Source organism: Cryptomeria japonica, chromosome 7 (genome assembly GCF_030272615.1).
Source record: "Cryptomeria japonica chromosome 7, Sugi_1.0, whole genome shotgun sequence".
In the NCBI taxonomy this organism is placed as follows: Eukaryota; Viridiplantae; Streptophyta; class Pinopsida; order Cupressales; family Cupressaceae; genus Cryptomeria; species Cryptomeria japonica.
Window position 1 is genome coordinate 194,206,285 of NC_081411.1, and position 21,826 is coordinate 194,228,110.

General features: G+C 35.4%; 1 pseudogene; it reads right to left on the reverse strand.

The window, feature by feature from the left end:
- Nucleotides 1-5,052: 5,052 nt before the first annotated feature.
- LOC131856564 (ATP-dependent 6-phosphofructokinase 6-like) overlaps nucleotides 5,053-21,826 on the reverse strand; it is an 86,887-nt pseudogene continuing 70,113 nt past the window's right edge.

The following is a 21,826-nucleotide window of genomic DNA, read 5'->3' on the forward strand; positions in this document are numbered from 1 at the left end:
CTTATGAGGACTAGATACTATTTACCTACTATGGAAAAAGATTCATATCAGTTTGTTAGAAAGTGCAAGCAGTGTCAGATTCATGGAGACCTCATTTATGCACCAATACAGGAGCTTTGTCTAATTGCCACTCCATGGCCCTTTTGTTAGTGGGGGCTCGATCTCATAGGCAAAATTCATCCTCCTTCCAATGGCCACAAATTCATCATTACAACCGCAAAATATTTCAAAAAGTGGATTGAGGTTGTTCCTCTTACCCAAGTCACTAGAAAGTAGATTGCAACCTTTATCCTCAATTATATCATTTGCCAATACGGTGTTCCCTTTTCTATTGTCATAGACAACATGTGTCCTTTCAAAAATCAAGATTTTCGTGAGCTTTGTGATCGATTCCATATCCAAAATTGATTGTCAAATCCATATTACCCTCAAGGTAATGGTCAAGCTGAGGTATCTAACAAAACGATCCTCAAAATGCTCAAGAAGACAGTCAACAATGCTGGCTGTAACTGGCATATCCAGCTCAATGGACTGCACTTTGGACCTATCTCACAAGTGTCTACACACCTACTAGAGCCACTCCTTATTGAATTTTCTATGGTGCTAAAGCCATCTTTCCTATTGAGGTCGAGTTACCCTCCTTACGGGTCTCCTTGCACAATCTTATCAATAATGAAGACTATAGGGTCTCCCACTTAGAAGATTTGTAATTATTGGATGAGTGTAGACAAACTACTTTCAATCATCTAAAATCATATCATCAACGAATGAGTCAAAGATACAATCATATCATAAAGCCTCACACATTTGAGGAGAGTGACTTAGTCTTAAGACAGAATCCTAAGAATCAATAAGACAGAGAGAAAAAGGGTAAGTTTGAACCAAATTGGGTTGGCCCTTATGTCATCACAACAGTATATGGATCACGTTCATATCAGATTTCAACACCAGATAGAGAACCTTTGGAAGATCCTTTCAACAACATGCACCTTCACAAATTTTATACATAGTTCTTCAGAGTATCCTAATAAAAAATATAAAAAAATTAAAAAATAAATAATAAAAAATGGTTACTTGGTGAAAGCCTGGCAAACAAGGGCCTTGTGACACAAAAAATTGAAAATCAAAAAAAGTAAAGAGAAATAAATTCATCCAATAGTGAAAACCACTTCGATGGCACCATGGGAAAGTATCATGGTGAAAACTGGGTTGCCGACACCATGTGTAGGGACTTTTCTCTTCACTCCTCTAGGATTCAATCTTGCACTTTCACTTTTCACACACTCACAACCTATCATTCCATAATAAATTTACCTATTCCCATCATGGCTTATTGATCTTCCTAAGATTGGTTCGTAGGATGAATCCAAAATCTCTAGTTCGTAGGCTAGTGCCTTATCCATTGGGCATAGAGTCATAAAAAGAGGGGACTACAAAAGGGACTAATTGGAGAGACCAAACAAAAACCAAAAATAGGACAAACACAACAGAAACTTCTAACTAAATATGTACATGGTAGGTAAAGCCCATTTCAAACTTCTCCAGGATTGTCATACAAGACCATTCACAGGCTGAGAGAAATAGGCACCTTTGCGGAAAAGTTGTGTGCATCCATGTGGCACCTGTAAGATCAATAGGTTGGCAAGATCAACATGTATAAGATGAGAAATATCTTTGAGCAATGAACCAAACAACCATATCTCATCATAAATATTTGGGCTCTCTTGAATCAAATTGGTATCACCTTGAAAATTATTGGCAATTTTTGTAACATTCTCAAGCATACCCATATCCTCTATCTAAAGATCCCTCTAATAGTCTAGTTTGTAACAAATTAACCCACGAATTAGATAGCCTTCATATATCTTGTGACATGAAGAAACTTTTGTCATTGCAAAGGTTGAATTTGACTTTTGAAAATCAATTTCCAGGAGCATACATTCATCCTTTATTAGGATATGTTCTTCTTCTTTAGTTCTAATAATTTTATAAAACTCTTTCTCCATGGGATGGGGAAATGAATAAGGAGCTTTGGAATCACCTGTAGAAACACATTCACCTGAAAATAGAGGATTGTGGTAGACATCTTCACTAGAGATAGAATCACTATCCAAAACTTTTAAGCATAAACCTATGCTATATATATCATGAGGCTTTACTCCATTGAATTCCTTCATCAGATCATCCATTACCTCATTCCTTTCTTCATTGTTGGCACAATTCCCAAAAATATTCTTCAATATAGGTTCATACACTTGATCTAAAGATTCAAAAAGTGGATTTCTATGAACTTTGAATGCTCCATTAGGCATAGATTGCACTTCCACCAAGGTTGATACATCTACATAGATTTCACTTTCAACTTTCTCAACAATATCCATATAGCTTTCTATATTCTCCCGACTCAATGATTTTTCTACATGAAACTCTTCATGAAATTTAAAAGCTTCATACTCAGGTTGCATGTATGATAAAGAGTGGATGCTTGGTGATTCATCTTCTTTCACTTGGGGCTGATCTGGAAGTTTATCAATATCTTCAAATGTAAAAGTTTCCATTTCTGAAGGAAAAGAAGATATCTACAAAGTCTCATTTGTGGTTGCCTCTCCACTAATTAAAATAGTACAAAGTTGTCCATTGGATGTCATGCCTTTGAGTTAATCAATAGGTCTTTCCACTTCAACAATTGGTAATGTATGAATAGGATTGTCCTCTCCATATAGAAAGTCATCATCAGAAGTTCCAAGACACCAATCAGGAATAAAGACTACATGAGATTCTTTTTGGGATGCTCTTTCTTCATCATCATTTCTGATTTGGGGTTGCATGCAAGTTGAGAGAACTTTCAATGATTCCTCACCATATTTTGTACAATCATCTTTATTATTTCATGAAGAAATGGAATATCCTATTTCTATTCCTATCACTTGTTCTTGGCAATCCTCTTGACATGTATATTCAAGTGAGCTTCCTTCAACCCTTTGATTGCAAGATATTTTGTCAGTGAGAAAATAATTTTGACTCCTGTCATTTTCTTCAATCCTTTATAATTTTTCAAGAAACAAAGGATGCACTTTTCCATGATCAAGTTTCCTATTACCATAGAATCTTTTCAAAAACTCTTGTGCATTATTGAAAATATCATTTTGATGAGAAACAGGTGTAGGGGATAAATTTCTATTGTTGTCTATCATTGATTCTAAAACTTCTTCGCCTTCAAATGTGTGACCTATTTTTGATAAAGATTTGCTATCATGAGCAAGAAACTGGTTTCTTCTTCCATATTTTTCTTCAATCTCTTGCAAATCTTGGAGTAGAGAAGAATGAAGTTTATCAGGATCATCAAGACTTTGATTCTATTGAGCAACTAGTATAGAAGAAAGATCACTTTTGTCTTCATCTTTCTTGATCATTGTTGATTTAGGTACATGATCACAAGAAAGAAAACCAATCTCTTTTCCATGCTTTTCTTCATTATCTTGCAACACTTGACATAAGAAGAGATAAATCTTATCAGGAATAAACTACATGCCACCATAAAATCTCTTCAAGAATTCAACTTGTATGGGCTCACTAGGAACTTGCTTCTTTCGATATATATAATATTCATCATAACTTTCACTGTCACTTTCCAACTTTCTTTTGTACCAAACCATTCTTCTTAAATTGATCTTTCAAATAGAGTCACCAACCTTCATTCTGAAAAAGGTACCTTAAAATTTCAGAGGAACAAAACACACTAGTATTTCGCTCCCCAATAGTGTCGCCAAAAATATGTTGGTAAACAAATTTGTCACTACGATTGTTTCTTTGAAAATGACCCTATTTGCCCAAAGAGTAGTGACAAACATTCCAATAGTTGGAGATATTGCAACAAAACTACAATCTTCCTCTTCTTTTGAGAGGGGCAACTCCCTCGTACAATGGGGGTATTTTGGAATTTTGTGTACTTTTTACCTGAAAGTACAAAAAGGAGACAAAACTAAATAAAGGCGAATAATAGAAACCCCAATGGAAGACATACAAACACCAAATAGGATTTCACAAATAATAATAGATATAAAGGGGGTTTAAGCACAAAACAAGTTTTAGATATGCAAGGATCATGAAAGAAAGACAACGAATCTCAACATATGAAGAAATAAGTTGTACTAACACATACAATTCTAGATACCAAGAAATAATGTGATTCAACAGTTAAATAAATTTTGGAATAAAGAATCAATGGATTCCACCAATACACAAAGGGATTATCAATTTAACATATGAGAAAGAGATAATCATAACACATAAACACATCTAATACATACGAATCAAATACAGTCTTTGTTATTCTTTTGAAAATATACAAGTCCAAAAGCTTTGAGTACCAAATGTGAAAACCAAAAGTTCTTTAAAGTTTCTCTACAAAATTCTATAGAGTTTCCCTTCTGTCCTAGACTCCTTTTTTACATTGTAAAAGCCTTGTATTTATAGGCTTACCTTGATAACCAACCCATAACCACTTTGCGTAACAACCTAGCTAACCACTTAGGATAACTACCCTTTTGATGACAAGTTAGGATTTACCAAACTTTTTACAAAGCTCAAGCCAAAAAGCTAACTTTAGTTACAATTGATGATAAAAAGTTGCCTTTACCGAAAAGGTAACCTAAAACCCATATTTTGAATAAAAACAAAATTATGACTTTGTCGAGGTAGGTTTCATCTTTGTCTTATTCTTGCAACTTCCAAAGTTAATCTTACCTTCTTCATTGTACAATAACGAGGTACAAAAATGCTTGAACATATGAATTTGAATGTCAACACCCATCACTGTCATATCATTAATTGCAAATAAAACTTCTAAGGTTTTAGCGAGCTTTAATAATCTTTTGCCAATCAACTCTAAAATCTTGTCTTGAACATATTTGACAAAATATCATCTGCAATTGACACAAACATGAAGTGGTCTCTTTTGCTTTATAGTGAGGAGGTAGCATGTTTAACTTGTTGGTAGCTTCAAACAATCTAAAAATCTACCATGTCCTCTCTATATTAACCTTTTAATGCTTATTCTATAGTACCTTCAGCAACAACTATAACCATATGTCCATTTTCTCTTAGGCGTGTTTTAATGAATTTATAAAGGCCACCTTTTCCTTCACGATAAAATGGTGATTATGGAATTAGACAATAATCAACATCCCTACTGGCAAGTGTGGCATACATGGAAATGTATCCACTATAGTGACCCATGAGCTTCACAAGACCTATACCATTCTCAAAACTCTCTGCTTCTACATGTGCTACATTTATAGCATGTTGGGCTTCCTCTACAGCCGTATCAAAACCAAAGGATCTGTCAATGACTACAATATCATTGTCAATAGTTTCAGGTATCCCTGCAACTGTAACTTTCAAGCCACGCTTCTGAATTTCCTCAAAAATAACAGCTGCTCCTTTTTGGGTTCCATCACCTCCAATAATATAGACTTGATTGATTCCATGGTCTTGAATACTGTCAACTATCTTTGAAGTTTCATGACCCCCACGTGAAGTGCCCAAAATAGTTCTTCCATGCTTATGAATATCTTTGACCACCTTAGGTGTTAAAGGAATGGTATTGCGAGAATAAAATCCACTATATCTAGCCTCAATCTCAATGATATCTCAAACCCCATACATATGTTGGAAGTGGAAAACACTCTGAGAGGGGGGGGTGAATCAGAGTGTGACAAAATTTTAACGAGTTATACTTTTATGGATCTTGACAATTTTAATTCACAGTGTGAACAGATGGCTGAGACTTAACACTTTGAAGGAGTACATTAATGCAGCATAAAGTATACCATTGAACCAACTAAAACATCTGATTCAGACCTTGTTAAAATGGTATTAAAAATATTACACAAACTTGAAACATTAAAAATACTTTCAATATTGCATTACATATATCCAACTAAACAGAGTATGAGATAAAGAGGACTAGAATATGATGTATCAGAGCATACACTAGTAAACAGAATGAAACACGACAATGCAACATAACACAATATTTTGCATGAGTGGAAAACCCTCTTGGGGTAGAAAAACCACTCGGAAGATCCCTTATATTAATTCAAAAAGAGCACCAACTCAGTTCACATGTTTTAGAAACCACAAGGCCTCAAGGAGCACCAACCCCTCTTCTTATCAATGTATATTTCAACTCGAGCTACAACCACTGGTGATTTTATGCATGCACTTTATTCTTGCAGTCACAAAACCATCGGGGATTGGAGCGAAAATATTTTTATCAGTCTGTACATATGAAAATTTTGCAATAATATTCTTCAACACTATCCAATCTCTGAAAATATAGTTTCAAATCAATAAAATCTCATATACTCTGAACAGTATGATTTCAAATCAACAAACCCTGAACAATACGATTTCAAATCAAATAAAACCTCAAATACTCTGTACTGTATGACTTCAAATCAATAAACACTGAATAATATGGTTTCAATTCAATGAAGCCTCATATACTCTGTAACAAAAACAGAGTATTGATTCTCAAGAAACCCTCGGCTGGTTCTGTTAAACTACGGCACTGTTTAACGCTTCCACTTTGTTCACACTCAAAACACGGCACTGTATTTCTCTGTTTTAATGTTAGAACTTTGTTCACACTCAAACTATGGCACTGTGTTTCTCCATTTTTTCTTCTCACAGACTGATTTGTCAATCTGTTTTTATGCACACCCAGAAAGAATCCCGTTTTCATCTTAAATAACCTGTTAACTTACAAGATTTGTAAACTGAAAAACAAATAACTGATTCTAACTGTGCAACGGAAACAGTAGAAACGGAAGACATTTTAATTTCCCAGTCATGAAAAACAAAAATAAAGCACAACCACTTCCTTATTTTTATTTTGCATAACTAAAAAATTCGAACCAAGGTAAACAGAATCTCTTAAATCATGTGTTTCAAGAACCATACCTGTTAAACGCAAACTGAACAAATAAACTAACCAGTCAACCGTTAATCTTTTGAATGAAACCATTGTTCGCACCATTCTCTGTAACTGATTCGAGCTCTGTAGCTCCAGCGGCACTGTGACTCACACGGCGTTAGGGTTTGACGGACTCCAAACCAAAACAAATGAAACGCCAAATGCAACTTCCAAGAAAAACATTAACTTGTTCGATACAATAAGTATCATGAGGAATATGCCCTTTAAACCGTAGCAATTTTAAACCAAAAATGTCATTAACATAAATGCAAAGTCAGAGCTATCGTGTCACCAACATGGCTCCAAAGAACATGTTTTAAAAAACACTTAACACGTCAGCCAAGTCAGTATGTCCGTGTATGCCAACACATCACCTTTTTTCTTTCTTGTCATCGAGGACAAAAGTACCAAAGAGCAACAAACTCCCCCTTTGTCCTTGATGGCAAAAAAAGAAAAAACTTAAACAATTATTGCCACGAAAAATGCCATCATCTGAAAGGATCAAAAACAATGCAAGAAATTCCACTGTCAACAAATGCAATATACATCACCACTGAACTTTGTCATAAAAAAAACATTCTCTGAACTTGCAATTCTGTAAATAATGAACTCCCAATCTGAATCAAACAAGAATACTGAACTGAAATACCCAAAATGCTTGTGCCACTGTAATGAAATTCCAATGCCTGAAAAGTCAATTGTCACTGTAATATCACTGTAATGCCAATGAAATGCCAATAACATGCCAAGTCTGTAAAATGCCAATATCCAATGTCACAATATCCAATCTATCACTGTATACTGTCAAAAATGAAAAATTTATCACTGTATACTGTCAAACATGAAATACTGTCACTGTATACTGTCAAACATGCCAAAAAAAAACACAAATACCAAACTGTACAATCTGTCACTGTATAGTCACTGTATACTCACTGTTGCAAAAAAAATGAAATACTGTATAACCAAATACCAATCTGTCACTGTATACCAATGTTACTCACTGTTGCAAAAAAAATGAAATACTGTATAACCAATAACCAAATACCAAATTCTGTATAACCAAATACCAATCTGTCACTGTATACCAATGTTACTCACTGTTGCAAAAAAATGAAATACTGTATAACCAATAACCAAATACCAAATTCTCCCCCTTTTTTTCTTTTTTTTCAATACAAGGACAAAAGGAAAGAAGAGAGCAACAGAGCAACACTCCCCCTCAAAGTATTCTTTAGGTGAAGACAAGAGCAGATTGAGAAAATACTCCCAATCTATCCCTTAATCGTTCAAAAACTTCTTTAGATAAGGCTTTTGTAAAAATGTCAGCAACTTGGGCTTGTGAAGGAACAAACACCAATTGAAACTCATTAGCCAACACCTGATCTCGTAAAAAATGAAGTTTAATGGCAACATGTTTAGTACGAGAGTGCATAATAGGATTTTTTGAAAGATCAATTGCACTAGTATTGTCACAATAGATTGAAATGGGCTTAATAGTAGAAATACCCATATCAGTAATTTGATGAGACATCCATATCAGTTGTGTGCAACAAGCAGTGGCTGCTATGTATTCTGACTCTGCGGTGGATAGAGTGACACAATCTTGTTTTTTACTGTGCCAAGCAACAAGACAATCACCAAGAAAGAAGGCAGCTCCACTGGTGCTTTTACGATCATCTAGACAACCAGCCCAATCAGAATCAGTGAAACCCACAAGAGTGAAGTCATTATTGCGAGGATACCAAAGACCATAATCTAGTGTGCCTTGAACATATCTAAAGATTCGTTTTACAGCATTCAAATGAGATTGTTTAGGTGCAGATTGAAAGCGAGAGACTAGACATACTGCAAACATTAAATCTGGTCGAGATGCAGTTAAATATAATAGACTTCCTATCATTGACCTGTACTCAGATTGATTTACTGCAGGTGAGTCATCTGATTTGATCAATTTACAGCCTGTTTCCATTGGAGTGCTGACTGGTTTACAATCTGTCATATTAAATTTTCTAATCATCTCTTTGGCATATTTAGTTTGTGACAAGAAGATACCTTGCTGAAGTTGTAACACTTGAAGACCAAGAAAGAAACTCAGTTCCCCAAACATAGACATTTCAAACTCAGATTCCATGATTTTAGAGAACTTTTTGGATAAAGAGTCATTATTACAGCCAAAAATGATATCGTCTACATATATTACAACTACTAGGACATCATTACCTTCAAGTTTAACATATAAGTTGCTATCTACAGCACCTCTAGTGAAACCATTTGCTTTAAGATGATTATCCAATCTAGAGTACCAAGCTCTTGGAGCCTGTTTAAGGCCATAGAGTGCTTTCTTTAATCTGTATACACAATCAGATTTGCCTGCAATTTCAAAACCTTCCGGCTGTTCCATATACACTTCTTCATCAAGATAACCATTCAGAAAGGCAGTTTTTACATCCATCTGATAAACTTTAAATTTTTTAAAGCAAGAGTATGCAAGAAAAATTCTGATTGATTCTAATCTAGCTACTGGTGCGAATGTTTCTCCAAAATCTATTCCTTCCTGCTGAGCATAACCTTTACACACAAAACGAGCTTTATTTCTAACAACCTTCCCAGATTCATCAAGCTTGTTTCTAAAAATCCATTTGCCTCCTATCACATTCTTATCATCTGGCCTAGGTACTAATTCCCAAGTTTGGTTTTTCTCTATTTGACTGATTTCATCTTTCATTGCATTTAACCAACATTCATTAGATAAAGCATCAGAAACATTTTTGGGTTCAAAATCAGTTATCAAACAAAAATGTTCAGCCAATTGAGCTTGTTCAGTTGTTTTTGCCCTTCTTCTAGTCAAAATACCTGCATCTATATTTCCAATAACTTGACTTTGAGGATGTCTCTTTGTTATAATTTTTGAGGGTGTATAATGAAGAGTACCTGTCTCTGCATTTGAATTCTCTGTATTTTCTTCATCATAACTTGATGAATCATTTTTCTTTTCTGTTTCTGCAGGTTTAGGAACTTGATCAACCTTTGTTAAAGTAATTTCCTCTTCTTCAATATCCTGCAAATCATTACTTAACAAAAATTGTTCATCAAACCTTACATTTATTGTTTCAACAATTTTATTCAGTCTATTATTGAAACATCTATAGGCTTTGCTGTGAGTAGAGTATCCAAGAAAGATACCCTCATCAGTTTTAGCCTCAAAATTTCCTAGATTTTCTTCATCTCTTTTTAGATAACATTTGGCACCAAAAATCTTGAAATATTTGATAGAAGCAGCTTTTCCATACCAAAGTTCATAAGGAGTAAAGGTAGATTTTACCCTAATTTGAACACGATTCAAAATGTAAACAGCTGTGTGTACAGCTTCTTTCCAATATCTGTCTGGTAGATTTGCCTCATTAAGCATTGTGCGAGCCATTTCTTTGACTGTTCTATTTTTTCTCTCAACTACTCCATTCTGTTGAGGTGTACGAGTAGCAGCATATTGTCTCTTAATACCATGTCTTTCACAGTAATCAATGAATTCTTGTGAAGTGAATTCACCACCCTTGTCTAATCTCAAGCATTTCAACTTTAGATCAGATTCTCGTTCAACCATTTTTCTGAAAATCTTAAACCTATCAAATGCTTCAGATTTGTGTTTAAGGAAAGTGACCCATACCATTCTGGTATAGTCATCAACAAAAAGCATAAAATATTTTTCACCATTTATAGACTGTGTCCTTGTAGGACCACATAAGTCTGTGTGAACAAGCTGTAATGGTCTAGTAGAAGAATGTTCTTTAGGTTTGAAAGACACTTTTGTTTGCTTTCCTTTCAAACATGCTTTACAAACTGAATTGAATGGTTTATTCAAAATAGGCAAACCTCTAACATTCTGATTTTTACTGATTCTAACCAGATTGTCAAAATTTATATGTCCTAGGCGTTTATGCCATAACCAATTTTCTTCTATTTGACCCATAAGACAAATGCCTTCATTATTCTCATAGTCAGTGGAATCAAGAAGACTATAGACATTGCCAATTGTTCTCAAACCAGCAGCAACAGTTTTACCAGATTTATTTTTGATAGTACAGTCTTGAGAACTAAAAGATACACTGTAACCACTATCACAAATTTGACTGACACTCAATAAATTGTGCTTTAACCCTTCAACAAAGTACACATCATGAATAGGAGTATCATCATTTAGCAATAATGTACCTTTACCTCGAACATAAGCTCCTGAATTATCCCCAAAGCGTACAAAGCCACCATTAAAGTCTTCAAGATGCAGAAATTTATTTCTATCTCCTGTCATATGGTGTGAACAGCCACTGTCCAACACCCATAAAGATTTCTTATTTGAGAAAAATGCAGTTTGCACTATCATTGATTGCTCAATACCAGTTACAAACTTAGGTTTCCATATTTTATTAGGACTTGCCTTTGTTTTGCACTGTAAAGTAGTATGCCCAAAAGTGTTACACTTATTACACTTTACTGTTTTTGGAAAGTCATATCCTTGATTGTACCCAACCATAGGAGATCTTTGCTGCAGAAATCTGCAAGTATTAACCTTATGACCAAACCTATTGCAATAGAAACAGTATCCATGAAAGAAGCCAAACCTAAAAGGTTTTGTTCTGTTAGAAGTCTGAAATGATTTTCTAGTTGCAGGCTTAGTGTTCTGTCTTGATGATTCAGCTTTATCAAACCCTAAACCAGCCAAATCTTTATGCAATTTTTGCTTGCTCAAGATATCATTTAGATGTATTGTACTTTCATACTGTTCAATTTGTTTTTGAAGTTTTGTGGACTGTTGTTCTAATGTTTCAATTTTCTTTTCTCTTTCCTCAAGAAGGGACTTCAAGTTTGAAGTCACTAAATTTGCATCATTTAACTCAACTTGTAAAATCTGATTTGAATTTTCATGTGAAGCTACAAGTTTCTTTAACCTCTTTATTTCTTTTAAGGCACAAAGCAATTCTCCTTCAAGATCTATTTCTCCTTGATCTAGATCTTCAAATTCATTTTCTGTTTTGCTAGTTACATCTTCTAATTCTGCCATAAATAGAGTTTCATCACCTTCACAAGGTGAATCATCTGATTCATTTCCAGAGTCTTCTTTAGTAAAAAGACTCTTCTTTTTCTTGAAGGTATTAAATCTCCTTTTAGGATTCCACATTTTCTTTTTGTAGAATTTTTCTGGTTTTTCCTCTTCGCTGTTTTGATCACTTAAAGGACATTGAGCAGCAAAGTGTCCAGCTTTACCACAATTAAAGCACTTAAAAGGTAATTTGCCCTTATATTTCTTTTTTAGTTTTCTAACAAAAAGGGCTTCTATAGCATCTGAAAGTTCAGCGTCACTATCAGGTTCTTCTTTCTTTTCTACTTTAAAAGCTGTTTCTTTTGAAGAAGAAGGATTATTACCTATCCTCATCTCATAGGCAGTAAGAATGCTTTGAAGATTATCAAGTGTCATGGTAGAAAAACTTTTCTTTTCTTCTAAGGTTGAAACCTTAGTTTCAAACTTGGGTAACAAGGTTCTAATCACTTTATTGACAACCTCCTTTTCTTCAACATCTTCACCAAGACCCTTTCTGGAATTAACTATTTCATCAACTCTAAGAAAATAACTTGCTACTGTTTCATCTTCTTTCATTCTTAAGGATTCAAACTGATTTTTGAGTGTAAGGATTTTAGACTCCTTAACCTTAGCATCCCCTTGATAAATGGTTTCAATTTTTTTCCAAATATCATAAGCAGAAGAACAATGCATGACTTTAACAAAAACATCTTTAGTGAGACCACATAAGAGAGCATGCTTGGCTCTGGCATTTAACTCATACTTGGTTTTATCATCAGGATCAGTAGGAATAATAGAAGGAACTGTATATTTTGTGATCACAATATTCCACACATTAAGATCAACTGAAATGAGATAAGTTTCCATCCTAATTTTCCAGAACACATAATCAGTTCCATCAAAAAGAGGAGCTCTTGAAAGTGAAGCACCTTCCTGAGTTTGAGCCATAAAACAAACTTCCAAGTGACCAGGAACAATCCCTAGGACAGACCTATATGAGGGACCCTATGCTCTGATACCACTTGTTGGAAGTGGAAAACACTCTGAGAGGGGGGGGTGAATCAGAGTGTGACAAAATTTTAACGAGTTATACTTTTATGGATCTTGACAATTTTAATTCACAGTGTGAACAGATGGCTGAGACTTAACACTTTGAAGGAGTACATTAATGCAGCATAAAGTATACCATTGAACCAACTAAAACATCTGATTCAGACCTTGTTAAAATGGTATTAAAAATATTACACAAACTTGAAACATTAAAAATACTTTCAATATTGCATTACATATATCCAACTAAACAGAGTATGAGATAAAGAGGACTAGAATATGATGTATCAGAGCATACACTAGTAAACAGAATGAAACACGACAATGCAACATAACACAATATTTTGCATGAGTGGAAAACCCTCTTGGGGTAGAAAAACCACTCGGAAGATCCCTTATATTAATTCAAAAAGAGCACCAACTCAGTTCACATGTTTTAGAAACCACAAGGCCTCAAGGAGCACCAACCCCTCTTCTTATCAATGTATATTTCAACTCGAGCTACAACCACTGGTGATTTTATGCATGCACTTTATTCTTGCAGTCACAAAACCATCGGGGATTGGAGCGAAAATATTTTTATCAGTCTGTACATATGAAAATTTTGCAATAATATTCTTCAACACTATCCAATCTCTGAAAATATAGTTTCAAATCAATAAAATCTCATATACTCTGAACAGTATGATTTCAAATCAACAAACCCTGAACAATACGATTTCAAATCAAATAAAACCTCAAATACTCTGTACTGTATGACTTCAAATCAATAAACACTGAATAATATGGTTTCAATTCAATGAAGCCTCATATACTCTGTAACAAAAACAGAGTATTGATTCTCAAGAAACCCTCGGCTGGTTCTGTTAAACTACGGCACTGTTTAACGCTTCCACTTTGTTCACACTCAAAACACGGCACTGTATTTCTCTGTTTTAATGTTAGAACTTTGTTCACACTCAAACTATGGCACTGTGTTTCTCCATTTTTTCTTCTCACAGACTGATTTGTCAATCTGTTTTTATGCACACCCAGAAAGAATCCCGTTTTCATCTTAAATAACCTGTTAACTTACAAGATTTGTAAACTGAAAAACAAATAACTGATTCTAACTGTGCAACGGAAACAGTAGAAACGGAAGACATTTTAATTTCCCAGTCATGAAAAACAAAAATAAAGCACAACCACTTCCTTATTTTTATTTTGCATAACTAAAAAATTCGAACCAAGGTAAACAGAATCTCTTAAATCATGTGTTTCAAGAACCATACCTGTTAAACGCAAACTGAACAAATAAACTAACCAGTCAACCGTTAATCTTTTGAATGAAACCATTGTTCGCACCATTCTCTGTAACTGATTCGAGCTCTGTAGCTCCAGCGGCACTGTGACTCACACGGCGTTAGGGTTTGACGGACTCCAAACCAAAACAAATGAAACGCCAAATGCAACTTCCAAGAAAAACATTAACTTGTTCGATACAATAAGTATCATGAGGAATATGCCCTTTAAACCGTAGCAATTTTAAACCAAAAATGTCATTAACATAAATGCAAAGTCAGAGCTATCGTGTCACCAACATGGCTCCAAAGAACATGTTTTAAAAAACACTTAACACGTCAGCCAAGTCAGTATGTCCGTGTATGCCAACACATCACCTTTTTTCTTTCTTGTCATCGAGGACAAAAGTACCAAAGAGCAACAACATATACCATAATCCAAATAAAAAAATTTGAATGACAGTATTCAGCCCTGGGCATAATCCACTGCATGTCACTACACAAGCACGCACTTCATCTGATTGGAAATACACCCTTTCACGTGGCCCTGCTCGATGGAAATGAAGTCCTCTGGAACTGTTTATTTGAACAACAATATCCTTTGCAACCACATTTGCATTCGGTGGGATGACATTCCCTTAAAGCATTTTAGTAAACAATTTACGTGCCTCATCGATGCTTCCATATTTTACATGTATAGTAAAGCATTCATAACTAAAACACTCGACAAAAATTATCCATTCGATATGCTTGGATGCACTTCTAAGATCTCTTCAAAGGCTTTCATTTTGTGCTCATTCTGCAATCATCCATTTCACTCATTGAGATGACATCTATTTGGGGCACTTTCTCAAACAATTGAGTACACTGTCTATGATTCCATATTTTACATGTGCTTTGTTTAAAGTATGGATGTTTGGTTTATCTAATCGAATCAATATTCTTTGATGGATTTCCCCTTTACAATGTGTAAATCTGATAGAGATTAGAGCAACATACACCAACACATGCAATCCATGCCTTGTTCTTATGTGCATATAAACTTGATGTGCAACTTTTTTCATCATTTCTATCTAAGTTATCATCCTCAATAATGAATGCCTAATGAATTCCACATTTTGCGTCCATGCCTTTTTCAACATTTCTAACTATAATATTTGACAAAAAATCTCTCCCACTGTGCTTTGATGGATGTTCATATACTATCTTAAAATTTCCCATATCAGCATGGCTGGGAGCTGGGAAAGGTGGGAGAATTTTGGCTTACACCTACTATAGACACCTAAAATTGTCCAGCCTAATTAAAATAATTATCTTTATTTATTTAATTATTTTAGCCTAATTCTTCTATTAATTGAATAGATCTTTATTTATTTAATTAATTCATGTATCCTCTTCTAGCCTTATTTCTCATTTAAATAAATACATTTATTTATTTAAATTATCCTTTTCCTAAATTAAATAAATACTTTTATTTATTTAATTGATCCTACTTCTTCTATTAATTAAATAAAATTTTATTTATTTAATTAATTCATTAACCTTTTCTACCCATGACACATGTCATTTATGTCTTAATTCCTATATTACCTACCCTCTCATTATTTTCTTATTTCTTCTACCTACCCTCTAATCATAGCCAACCATTTATCTTTTACACCTCTCAATCTTATGCCTCCATTTCTTATAATGTCTTCTATATAAGGAGATGCTTCCTTCATTATCAAACCCTCGACTAATCATTCTAATCATTCTATTCAACTACGCTTTCGAACTTTCATATGCGATCAAGCCTACTTGCAACCACATTTTCGTTCTTTGTTGAGCTCTTGTGCACACATAAAATTTGAGAGCAAATATATCAAGAAATATCAATGGAGATAGGAAGAATGGAGATCCAAACCCTATTAGACATATGATGGTATAATCTTTGTGATTTCATTTGATTTGCATTGTCTTAGGTAATCTTCATATGTTATGGAGGATCTTTGTTGATTGTTAGGCTAGGGTTTTGTGGTTGAATTCATTTAGTCTTTCAATATTGTTGTTTCCACTTTTCACCATAAACATTTTGGCATGCCCGGTGGGACTCTTGTCCCTTTTGCATTTAACATCTTTTGTTGCAGATTTTGTGTTTTTGAAGTTGCAGATCTGACATTTCCGCCAACATTTTGACATTTTCGCATTTCCGCATTTTGAGATCGCATTTTTTATTTTCTATCGCGTTTGTAATCCCTGGACATGTGTTTGCATCTTCGACACTAGTTTATATTTTTTTTGCAGATTACAGGGTCACGTTTGTGTTTCTAAATCGTGTATGTGAAGCCTTCAGACACGTCTATGTTCGGTAGTCGCATCTATGACGTATCTAGGTACGTTTGCGTTTTTCTATGGCATTTGTGTTAGGTGTAACCACATTTGTGTTTTACCTTTTGCATTTCAATTTTTTATCAATTTGAGGTTTTATTTCGCCATTCGGATTTCAGATCTGGTTTATTTTGAGCTAACATCTTTTGATCTAGCTAACGAAATTGGTGGAGCTTGTCTTGAAAGCAAAATCGTTTTGTCGAAGACCCCTATTTCACAAAGTCTTGGACTTAAAATTTACCTAACTTGTGTGCTTGCAGGAAGGGCTGATCATTTGAAATAATCCAAGCTACTAATAAATCTTTGTTGCAAGACCTTGACAAGGATTTTCTTTTGATCTTTATTGTGTGCCTTGTTTTCATAGATTATCAAACACTTCAATTGGTGCACTAAAATTGAACCAGTGTCTATTGTGTCTTGGGCAATAGGCTCTTTTTGTTTAATCTCTAGAGGGTCTATCTCCCCATGTGGTCATTAGGACTACTAGTGAGGAGAGAACGACCCAAGTGGTAGTGAGGAAAATCCATCCTCTTCTGAACCACTATAAATAACTGTATCCATGGTGAAATCCATGGGTAACGTGTGTTGATTAGTTCATATCGACACTATGTCTCCCCATAAACACGTTTGATCAAATTTATTTGATCAGTTGTAGGGCGTAACCCCTACCAGCTGGGAGCCTTTTGTATTTACAGAGCTGAAAGTGCCGCATGTATGGTCACACGAGAGGATGCCCTTACTAGCACCTTTTTTTTTTAGAAAGCCAAAATCCTTCTAGTTGTTGGGTCAGGAGGTCGGACCTCTAGAGAGACCCGCACACATACGGTTCTTAGTAGAGATACAAAGTTTGCCATGGGGAGTTTTCGTGGGGACTGATGCTTGGCTGCCTCAGAGAAGTGAGTGTTGAGGGTGGAGCCAGTGGGGTCAATCATCTAAGTAACCGCTCTGAATAGCGTAGCCTCAGGGGAAACCCCATGTGGGATCAACAACTATTGTCTTGGCTAGCCATAGGAATTGTGCTTGTCTTCTTTTGAACATTCAAACATTCAAGATCAAACATAAAAACATTGTGTCCTCAAGTGTATGCAAAACATTTTTTTACATCAAACAACACACTTTATTTTGAGTCATTTTGAGTCTAAACACTTGCAAACATTGAGTCCTCATCAACATTGTGTCATCTATCATAAAAAACAGTCAAAAAATTCAGATTTGGTCTCAACAAACAACTTCACAAATTGGAAAAATTTACAATCCAACAAACAAGAACAATTAGTTTCAGAATTATTGAGCTTCCTAGGTTATCTCTCTGGGTTTTCATCTAGCATTCAACCTATCTTTGGGTCTCACAAAGTCTATCATTGCTTTACATCTTGCATTACATTCACATTTGTCTAAACTTGAGTCAAAAGGTCACTTGCTTGTCCTCATCTTGCTTTGTCAACACACTACATACAACAACATTTTTCTAAGTGGTACCTCATCAAGTTCTATCACCTTTGGGTCTCATTTGGTCTTACTTAGAGTCAAGGTCAACTTACCTCATCAAGATAAACTATCATCTCTTTGGAAGCCACACCTACTCTACTAAATACATACTTGGTCTTACACTTTGGACATTGCAAGTACACCTCAGATTCATTTACATTCAATCCAACTCTTGGTCCTCCATACTCTTTCCATTTTCATCTAGTATCAAACATCTTGGTGGTCAATACCTATTTCATGGTTGAAACCCATTCCCAAAAATCTAGGAGAGAAGCTAAAGAGGCTCAAGAGTCCACAAACATGAGTTCCTATTAGTATGACAATGATGTCTTTTTTAATTCTGATCATACTACATTACCTGACATGGATGCCTATAGAAATATTCCAAATATTGATAACATGGACACTACAAACAACAATGATACATACAATGAAAATATGGACAACTTTTTCGTACATTCAACAGAAGTGGAAGACTCCATTATGGATCCTCGTTTCAATCGATTGGTTGAGGAAATAATGAGAAGAGATAGATAATACTTCTTACAAGTGATGGCACAAAGTGGAGCCAAGATCCCTCATGATTTTGACATGTCTCAAATAATGGAAAATCAACCTTTGCAACAACCTCACCTCAACATGGATCAAAGGAGGCCTAATAGTGGAGGCAATAGAGGACCACATTTTGTACCTAAATCACGATCATCTTTGTTTCAAAAACCCGAGGTCCTACATACACATGGTCACGCATATGATACTCACTTTTAAAGACCATTATGGAATTCTTATGCAGAAAATAATACTCAATTACATTCCAATGCTAAGTACCAACCACCAAAGCAATTGGATATCCAAAGTCATGTTCACAATTTGGACACAAGGAAACCCCGCGTCAAATTTGGGGGCAACACACTAGAATAAACTCATGACATGCCTGTAGAGTATGGTATACATGGACAAAGTAGATATTTCGTTCCTCATCATGACTCTATACCAAGTGGTCCATATACGCAACATCACTATAGACCTCCTCCATATGAACATGTGTATGATCAATACCATCCATATATGCAACATGCTCCTCCTCCACCCAGTGGTTTAGGCATGGGATATGGTCCAAGAAGTCAGTCTACACCTAAGAACAATTTGGAACAGCAAATCAAAGACTTACAAAAGAAAATGGAGGACATAAATACACCAAAGACAACTTACACAATGAGAGACATATGTCCCTATCAATTTGATAAAAGCATTCCAATGCCTCCATTTCCTACACACTTTGTGACACCTAAGTTTGATAAGTATAGAGGCAAAGGGGATCCTAAGGCACATATAAGATAGTTTTTCATAGCTTGCATTGAGGTAGCAACAGAAGAGACATATTTGATGAGATTATTCCCACAAATCTTAGGTGATCAAGCTATGGAATGGCTCTCCCAACTTCCACCTTGAATTAAGTCATGGGGTGACTTAGCAGAGGCATTTATCCAACATTTTTCATACAACATAGAGACAAACATATCAGCCACTACCTTGTGCAACACCAAACAAAGGGATGGAGAGTCTTTTGCATTATTTTTACAAAGATGGAGGAATCTAGCTAGCAGATGCTCTTGTGAAATTCCACAAAAACAAATGGTAGAGATGCTCACCCAGAATGTTAACAAAGACATTGGTTATGACTTGAGAAAATATTGTTTGTCCACCTTCAAGGACGTCATTGAAAAAGGCTTAGCAACATAAAAGGTCCTAGTTGAGCAAGGCATCGTCAAAATATTCAAAGAAAACAATAGGATTATAAAGGAAAAGACAAGCCAAGATTTTGGAATAAAAAATGATAACTTAATGATGAACAGATAGTACCAAACCGATACTGAGGGGGGGGGTGAATCAATACAAACAAAAACACAATCCTAAACCAGTTTGTCAGCAGACACTATGCTTTGGTAGACAAACAGTAACACCGGTCTTAAACAGAGTACAATCGGCAAAACCCAGAATAACTAAGACAAGCATAAACCAGTTGAAACTTATCTTTTCATACAATCTAATACTTCATTTCCATGTCACCCTAGTGCATGAACAGGTAATCTATCATCAAAGATATATAAACAGCTAGATCGATCATGATTTACCTTCAGACACAAATCACTTAAACCATCACATGAATAACACCACACATGACACATAAATTTTTCACATGGAAACCCAACTAAGAAAAACCATGGTGGGGATGAATACCCACAAGCTATTTTTGAACTCTTTAGATGTCCATTCTGTTAGGAGCCTTGTTTGGTTAAAGACTGATACAATAGGTTCTGTTAGGAACCAATCCTGTTAGGGATCACTCGGTTAAGGGATGGCTAGAATACCCAGTTAAGGGTTAAACCATGTTAAAGGTTACCTTGTTAGAGGATTTCAAGAACTCAATGGTTTTGAGTCACCCTATTAAAGGATTTACAGTAAGCTAGTTAAAGCTACCCTGTTAAGGGATTTCCCAATTGTTGAAGTGGTTAGAGATCAATAGGTATTACAATGATCTGGTAACAACACTCAATGCTAATGTAGATCCGCTTTAGCTCATCTTCACCTTCTGCACTAACACTTTATAGGTATCACTTCTCTCCTCTAGTCTGGCAAGAATCATGAATTTCTTCTCTTGGATACACACACACAACTTTTGCCAACAACCTCAGAAATAAACACAACATTGACCTTATAGGAAATAGATAGGTCGGTAGCATAAACCCTAAACCCTAAACCTGTTAGGTTAAGCACTTTTAATGGTTCAATCCTGACCGTTGAGCACATTGCATTAAATGCAATAGTCTTGAACCAATCTCAAGACATTCTCTATCATTCATTTTCCACCGATTTCATGGCAGTTGATAATCCATCACACGTTATCACCGTTTACAGACTTCGCACATTCCCGAGGTAGATAGGAATGATCTCCTTCATGTAAGATCCTTTATGCGCACAAGGCTGACATGGCAACACAATTTGTTCTTCATTACAATGCTAACTCATCAAACAAAGTCATCAGTTGAGTCACACAGGCTTGAAGTAATTCAACCAGAAACCCTAAAGTTGGGACTACCAACCGGTAGTCATACAAAGCTTCCATGTACCGATTCCCATAACCACATGCCAGTTCACCTTGAACAACCACACTGCTTCACTTTGGCACATATACGGGTTCTCACATATACCAGTTCTTGGTAACATACTGATTCTCTCTTCTTCAGCATATTGACATCAATGACAACATACAATGTCATCATGTCCTCATACGGGTTCACATAATGCCAACAATCTCCCCCTTTGACATTGATGGCAATATACAAAGATATCTCTCCGCTTCAATTCTTCTCCCCCAATTTCTGCAGATATCTTTCCACTTCACTTCTTCTCCCCCTTTAACAACAATGCCAAAGTGGAGGCACAATCTTCCCTGTTCCATTATGCTGCTCCCCCTGAGGAGTAGCATCCTTCAACACATCAATCCTGAAGAAAAATTTGACTATGCAATACTTGACTGATGTGGAGCATATACCTTTAGTTTACCTCCTGAAGGGGCATCAC